Below are 7744 nucleotides of genomic sequence, written 5' to 3' on the forward strand. Positions count from 1 at the left end.
TGGCCAGGGTTTTGGCCAATGCTAATGAGATATCATTGGGTTGGGTTTTTCCCCAGATTTGGGGTTTTCCTGGATAAACATGTGTGTTTATGTGATTATGGTTGTTGCTGGTTATTTTTATATTTATTCCTTTCGGTAATTATTTATGTTATACAGTCAATTTCTTAACAATTGGTATTGGAGCCAAATGTTGGCTTCAAAGGGATGCTTTTGTTGCCAAGGGTTTTATTAGCCTGGTGAATGAAAGAAATTTGATTCGTTGCACTCATGGAGGTCTCGATCTGGAGATTTGAGGTAGCATGGTTATGAGACTGCTATATTACTAGTGGTCGAATTGCGATACAGTTCTCACGTATGCGTTAGAGAGATCAATGTTGATCTGGGCACAGATCAAATCTAGGTGCAAGTGGTTGGAGAGCCGATCCATAATGTGGCAGGCCTGAGCTACATAGATCTGAGATCCCATAAAGGGTTTCAAGGCCATGGTTATATGAAATCGATGATGCATGCGGTAAATATGAAGGGCGATTGCAGCGGAACAGTGTCGATATGGATGTGAACGTGTAAAATTGAGGGTTATGTCATTGTTTTCAGATTTGTGACATGTTTGAAGTGATGAAAATGAAAATTGCGAGGTGTTAGCATTTCATATTGCAGTGTGGGTGATTCCCTAATTAGCGTCATTACTTATGTTGAAGAACGTTGACGAGATTTAAACCCTATGGTGTAATGTTGTTGGTCTGTTGTTGGAAGTCATTGCCAGGTGGGCAACGACTGAAGAGAGAACCATGGCTGAGGCGTTGACGAAAGAGGATCTCGAGGGGCAGAAAGCCAAAGGAAAGAGGGATGAAGCGGTGCCGGTCGATGTGATCGCCGAAGATGATAAGTTGGTGAGGGAAGAAACGAAGAGTGTGATGACTGCGAATTTGGGATTCTCTGCTGTTGATGGAGATCCGGGGTATCTGGGGAATATGCAGTCGCCGGAAACTTATGGTAGCAGTTCGGTATCGCCGGAGCAGAATCTGGGCTTTCTTTCGAGCAGTGCTTCTCCCGAGGGTTTGAATGATGAAACAGAAATGGTGGTGACCAAGACTCATGATGAAAGAACCCCCTCTGAGATTGTCGATTTGGAGAAAAACATGGGAATGTCGAGCAATGGGATCGTGGCCAAGACTGGATCTGTGGACTGCAGGAGCACTGATTTTTCCAGGGATGATGATGATAAAATGAGCATCGATAGTAGGAGGAAAAAGACTCCAACAAAGGCCATGGTGTTAGGCCATGGCTGGTTGATGCTAATCATTAATCGTTCATGGCAGCCTAGGAGTCGATTACATAGCTTCCACTGAAAGTTTGCAGTGGTGGTGATTACAAAGCATAGCGGGAGTCCGTGGATGCCCAGCAAAAGGTGAATGCGTGGTAAATCGCATGAATGATGACACCAAAAATGTTGGCGTGTTTCAAAGGATGAAGGCCTGAAATTGATGCGATGGAGCTATGATATCGCAAAGCTTATGGTAATAAGGCACAAATAAGGGCTGATCTATTGTGTGCTTGGAATTTGTTAATAAATTTGATTTCAAGTGAAAATACCACTACGAATGGCGTAACATGGTCACATGATTGATGAGTTCCACTTGTGGTGAGCTGTAGAGCGAGAACTTAAAAGCTGGCTAGAGTATCATTGGAGAGTATGTGAGAGAGGATGGGTCAGAATAGCAGCAACAATAAACAAAAAAAAAATAAAATTAATGAAGTCAAAATTATTGCATGTAAATGGGCATACTACTGTAAGACCTGGTAAGGCATGTGTACCCCTAGATAATCACTAGTAAAGTCTGGTTAGACCGAGATGATAGGGGGGATGTCGGGTTAACAATACCCCGGGTAAAAACTCTGAGGGGGGTAAGGGCTAGAGTGAGAAGGATTGTCTCACTTAGCAGGTTTGGCTGGAGTTAGTCAAAGAACCCCAAGTCAAGTTTAAGGGGGGAATTGTTAGATAAACTTGACTTGGGATAGAATCAAAGTTGACCAAATAAAAAATTGATGGTTTTGGGGCACATGGTATTGTGCACCCATAGTATTCTCCTTGTGGTATTATATGTAATGGAGCTTATAAAAACACTGGAAGGACTTCATTGTAATGTAGGCCTGGAGGTGAGCGATGAAGGCTCACTTGGTTGGATTGACCAGGGTTTTGACCAATGCTAATGAGATATCATTAGGTTGGGTTTTTCCCTGGATTTGGGGTTTTCGCAGATAAAAATGTATGTTTATGTGATTATGCTGGATAAACATGTGTGTTTATGTGATTATGGTTGTTGCTGGTTATTTTTATATTTATTCCTTTCAGTAATTATTTCTGTTATACAATCAATTTCTTAACATAGAGGGTTACTTTTACAACCAAATAATTTTTGTTTTTGTCCCATTAATAATACAAAATGACACCACTGAGATAGTAATAGGAAGGGAAATTGGGGTGGAAACAAAGTGCTAAAGCCTAAATAATGTTGTTGTCACCCTTTGTCTATCATGATAGAAACTGGTGAGTTTCTTTTACACTCAATTCTTCAACAAGATGGGAATTTGGGTGAAATTATAGATTCAGCCCTAATATAAGAAGGGGATCTTATGGCAATCTTAAAGGGGATATGTGAATTTAGAGAATGGAAGAAGGCCTTGGATATATTTGAATGGATGCAAAACCATGAGGATCACAAGCCAAATGCTCAAACAATTGTAGTCATGATCATGAGTTTAGGCATATAGGCTCAATGCTCTAAAGAGATTGACTTGTTTCATAGTATTCCCTTAGAAGGTTATCCTATGAATTCCTATGCATATACCTCTTTAATTTTTACTTATTTTTGGAATGGTATGTATGGAGAAGTGAACTCTCTATTCAAGATAATGGAATAAGGTGGATGTGAACCAAATGTTGTCACCTACAATGTAATGCTTGATGTATATGGAAAGATGGGTAATTCTTGGAACAAAGTTGTATTACTTTTTGAGGAGATGAAAACTTGGGGAATTAGACCTGATGAATGCACCTACAATACCATTATAGCTACCTGTGGCAGAGGAGAGTTGTATGAAGAAGAATCCAATATTTTCAAAAAGATGAAGGCAGAGGGATGTCCATTGGGTAGAATCACATAAAATGATCTTCTTAATGTCTATGGGAAAGTAGGGTTGCATGGAGAAGCTCTCAATATTTTGATAGAAATGGAGAACAACAAAGAGTGCCAACCTGATACTTTCACCTATAACGAATTGATTTTAGCTTATTGTACTGTTGGATTTTGTAATGAAGTTGTTTCTTTGGTGGATACAATGTTAAGAAAAGGAGTGGAGCCTGATGTTTTTACATACACAATCCTGATATATGCATTTAGGAAAGAAGGAAGAGAGGAGAAAGCCTTGGAGTTCTTCACACAGATTAAGAATGTAGGTTGTCATCCTAATCTGTGCACTTTCAATGCTATCATTGCAATGTATGGAAAAATGGCAAGATTCCAAAAGATGATGTTAATGTTTGATACAATGAAGTCTAGTGTTATAACCCTAATCAAGTCATGTGGAATACTATGGTGCCTGTGTGTGGTAAAAATGGTATGCATAAGCATGTTGCTATACATTTTAAGGGAAAGAAAAAAGTTGGATATATTCTAGATAAAGACACTTATAATACCATGATTGGGGCTTATGGCTGGTGTGGATCAGTTAAGTTGGATCTAAAACATATAGCCAAATGATAAAAGCAGGATTTTGTCCTAATTCCTCTACTTACAATGCTCTTTTGAATGCATTAGCTAGGAAAGGGCAATGGAAGGAAGCAGAGGTTGTTTTAGTAGATATGAAGGATGGAGGTTATAAACCAAATGAAAATGATTATGCTTCCCTATTGCATGCTTATGGAAATGGTAATTTTATAGTGCAGTTGAAGGACCTTGCAGAAGATATATATTTGGAAGTCATTTATCCCAGTTGGATACTCCTAAAAACACTTGTGCTTGTATTTAGCAAGTGTAATTTCTTACAGGAGATAAAATGCCTTTATGGAGTTGAAAAGATGGGGTTTTTCCCCAGACTTAGTGACCTACAATACCATGATTGACATCTATGTAAAGCATGGGTGCATTGATCAAGCCCTTGACATGTTAAACAACATGAAACAAAATAGGTGGGAACCAAATTTATTTACATACAACTCCTTGATAAACATGTATAGTAGAGAAGGAAATTGCAGGAAATCAGAAGCTATACTAAGAGATATGTAAGTGGTTGGCGAGAAGCCAAATATCATGTCATAAAAGATTTTCATCAAAGCATACTGCAAACAGGGTCTTATGCAGGATGCTTCAAGGATTTTCTCAGAAATGATGGATTCAGGAATAAGTCCTTCCATTGTCACCTACAATGCCTTTGTTGCAGGTTATTCAAACCTTGTAATGTTTGAGGAGGCTATGAATGTCATCAGCTATATGAAGAAACATGGTTGCATGCCTAATGAGTGCACCTATAATGCCATTGTAGATAGTTATTGTAAGCTAGGCAGATTCCAAGAAACATCTAATTTTATTCACAAAATTATAGAAATTGATAAGAATTTTGACCGCAAAGAAATATGTAGACTTTCTCAATGCATAACAGAGTGTTAAAAAAACGATTGCTCTGAATCACTCTCTTTTTTCATGCATTGAGAGCCACTTGTGGATAACTGAATTTTTTGGAGCTTCAAATGTTTTTATTTGACAAGAAGAATTGTGAACCTTAACATCGCATGTTAGAATTCCATCAAATGTCGTTATATATATCTTTATGCCTGCTTATGCCCATTTTTCGAGGAGTTTGTAAATATAGAGAATTGTCTACAATTTTTACTTAATTTACATATATTCATGTATCGCTATGGACATGGTGATCAGAAGAACCTTGGGCTTTATTACAAAATGTTTTCAGTACTATCTGCTTTGCACTCAATCTTTGTTGTTAGGATTCAACTGTATTTTGCTAGAAATGTTAGTTGATTCAAACCATAAACATGAAATACACTCTGATTGGATTGTCAATACTCTTCTTGCATCGTGTCTTAAACTAAGAGGTATAGTATAATCCATATTTTACACTCTTGGCTACCATTGCTAGTCAACAAGGTGAGAGATTAATAGAGTCAATGCATAATACAGGTACTTTGGTTAAAAGGATGCATCTTAAAGAAATTCAATTTAGTTGTTTATCAATAGGTTGTTGAAACTTGAAACAAAGCAAGGTTGTCAATACACTGTGAAACAAGTGTTTTCTTTATCCACATTTTTCTGGAATCTACATAGCTTTGTGTGCTCTCCTTGGGTGTGTGGAGTTCGGCCTTGGCACATGTAGTCCTTGATCTATATTTTTATTCTTACAATAATTATCATTTTTTTAATATTTGTTTCATTTTGAATTAACTAATTTTAAGGTTAAATTCTGGTCCATGGGAAGGTTATGACTAAGGAATCACGGAATTTGGGGTGCAGTGATTCTGAGTCCATTAGTGGTGGAGTGCCTGTTGATGCAGACCCTGTTGTTGGAGGGCCTATTGGTGGGCACTTCTAGGAGAGGGAACTAGGCTCTGAAAATCATTCACAAGCAACACTACACTATCTACATCCCTATGACTACTATAGTTGATGCTATTATTATTGTTACTGTGGGTCTTTGCCATATGTTGTGCTATGCCATGAGAAGGTGACTTCCTTGAATTTTGATCCATTGGATTATTCTTGGAAGCAAAAGAATCCTTCAAGACACTCATTTGAGAATATTTCACCCTTTTTTGTTGTTGTGAGGATGAGGATCAAACATGAGGGTCCTCATTCTGTGCAACACTTATATTTTTGGATTCATATTGTGAGACTCAAAAAACACTAAGGACTGACTTGTATTTCGCCACGGCTGATAACCACATCAAATTCATCCAGCCCACATCACACCCACATATAAATAATAGAAAGACTAATTTTACATAGCTCAAACCCACATCAAATCATCAAAAAATGTTGACCCAAATCACACAGGATCCACTCTTGCAATCAAACATGGCTTGAAACTGCAACAACACATGATAAATTTTTCATTCTTGCAAACCTGGAGGGGACCAAGATAGACATAGCTAGTGATAGTGAAATGCTCCAATGATGTTGATGTGGTATTTAATCAATAGGTATGTGAAGCTATGCCAGAAAATTTATAGAAAGTAATGCACAAACCTGAAGAAGAAGGGACTTCAAAGGAAAACACTCTGACTCTTGAGTTTGTTACTGGGAATTGGTAGAAACTGGATTCTGAGAATGAGAAAAGGGTCCATACCAAATAGTACATTTGTATTGATATATTAATGCCTTTTGTTGGTCTCCTCTATTCACATGAAGTCCACCACAATGAATTCGATGGGCTTCATTTCTTTAAGAAAATATTTACTTGATCTGCCCAACCTTGTACCAGTGGCATATCACATGAATGAGTTATATTGGAGATATTTCAGTATCCCAAACAAATCTATACAGTCTACCGAATAATATTACAGATAGAAATAACTATCTCTTCACTTGTCAATATTATGATAATCCACTCGAACAAGTTATATCTTTTGTTTTGAAGTATTTCCAGGAAATAGCGAACATTATGCTCTACAAACTTGAGTTTAAAGTCCAAACTACCAAACTATTGGGTTAGCTCATATTCATCTCGAAGATACTCCCAAATCTGTGCGTAGTTTTCATTTTTCCAGGAAATATCTGACCTTTAAAAAAGACCAAGATTGGAATTTGCCTTTACTACAAGTTGAAAGAGTTTATCTTGCTTCATGGTAAATGTGCCATTTGTTTCCATTTTTCGATTTAAATATGTAAACTTTGCCACCATACCATCAACCAGCCAAACAAAATTTTCAAGAGAAATACTTTGTCCAAGAACATTTCCAATGATACAAATTCCATCAATATCAAACCGCTTGAGAACTAGATAGTCTAGACGACCTAACATCCATGTCTCCAAAGATGGCTTCTCCACTACAACATAATCATCCTTTTTTTCCTCAAAAAGTAAATCTAAAGCATATTTTTTGGCAATTTGTAAATAGCCTTCTTCTTCATGATCAACAATGTTTTTTCAAAGTGTTACTGCACTTGAGTATGGCATAGTTTTCATTTCTTGTAGCAGGGGGTAGAATGTTGAAAAAAGGCTCCACCTGCAAGCTCTTCAAATCCACAATAGTGGATAAAAAGAAGGCTTTGATGAGAATAAATTTAGTGTGCTCTTCATGTTGGAGTCCATTTATGGACTCGCGACTCACTTCAATGGCCAATTTTTCTCTCCTATGGAATCCAGTCGACCGCATCTGTGGCTAAAAAAGAAGATGAAAATCTGACATGACTGACCCATAATTTTTCATGGCAGGCATTGTAATTTCCTCGACGTAAGAAATAAAATTTATGGAGTTGTTTTTCGGAGGGATGAATCGAACATGTGCTACTGGCAGTGGTGAATAATTTAAAGCACTTAAGCCCTTTGATCCCACGACATGTGACCAGACACATGAGAGAGAAGGTGCCAAGGACTGGCCTCAGTCTGAGACTTGCAGAGTAAGAAAGCATGGCTTTGGGTTCACAATGATGGCCTTCTCCTCCGCATATACCCTTCAACATAAGAGGAACATGAACACAAGGACTTTGTTAGGAATGTGTTTCACAAGATG

At 37.7% G+C, this 7744-nt stretch overlaps 1 pseudogene; it reads right to left on the reverse strand.

Moving 5' to 3' along the window:
• Positions 1-6555: 6555 nt before the first annotated feature.
• LOC149229549 (protein RETARDED ROOT GROWTH-LIKE pseudogene) lies at positions 6556-7387 on the reverse strand (annotated as a pseudogene).
• Positions 7388-7744: the final 357 nt, after the last annotated feature.

The sequence above is a fragment of the Pinus tabuliformis genome, chromosome J (genome assembly GCF_031772625.1).
Source record: "Pinus tabuliformis cultivar Carrire ecotype Pingquan chromosome J, CPIR1, whole genome shotgun sequence".
NCBI lineage: Eukaryota > Viridiplantae > Streptophyta > Pinopsida > Pinales > Pinaceae > Pinus > Pinus tabuliformis.